Source organism: Perna viridis, chromosome 7, assembly GCF_037379345.1.
Source record: "Perna viridis isolate PV_CMFRI_1.1 ecotype Kerala chromosome 7, ASM3737934v1, whole genome shotgun sequence".
In the NCBI taxonomy this organism is placed as follows: Eukaryota; Metazoa; Mollusca; class Bivalvia; order Mytilida; family Mytilidae; genus Perna; species Perna viridis.
The window spans coordinates 33779562-33780046 of NC_142451.1; the positions used below are offsets into that span (position 1 = coordinate 33779562).

Below are 485 nucleotides of genomic sequence, written 5' to 3' on the forward strand. Positions count from 1 at the left end.
TTTCCCATTAATTAATGATCTTACTATAGGAAAGTATAATTGCTTAGTATTATGCATGTATTTTGTTTTCTTTGCATGATGGAATAATGCTTTATAATTTACAGTTTTTCATAAATTCCTATTTAAGCATGGTTGAGCATACACAAAAACTTACCTAACTTCATTTTTGCAAACTCTTGAATATTCCAATCTTGCTTTTCCAGGTTTGAAGGGTTTTCTGGTGTTTTTCTTTTAACACACATTTATTCAAATCATGTTTATGATATTAAATGCATTTTTTTTTAAACTTACTTTGCTTCATATACATGTATTTTACAATTTTTAATGAGAAAAAGTTGAAAACTCGGAAATTGTTTATTTTTATTTTATTTGGAAGAACTTTTGTAATACATTGCAGTTAAGGTTCTTTTTCAGGTAATTTAATTTATGTTCTTAACGATTCAAAATGATAAAAGTTTCTGACTTAAATATACATATTTTTACAG

At 24.7% G+C, this 485-nt stretch overlaps 1 protein-coding gene across 27 annotated transcripts in view; it reads left to right on the top strand.

Annotated features, from left to right (window-relative positions):
• Window positions 1-485, top strand: part of LOC148612394 (voltage-dependent calcium channel type A subunit alpha-1-like) — a 136787-nt gene that overhangs the window by 130703 nt on the left and 5599 nt on the right. The window lies entirely within an intron of this gene.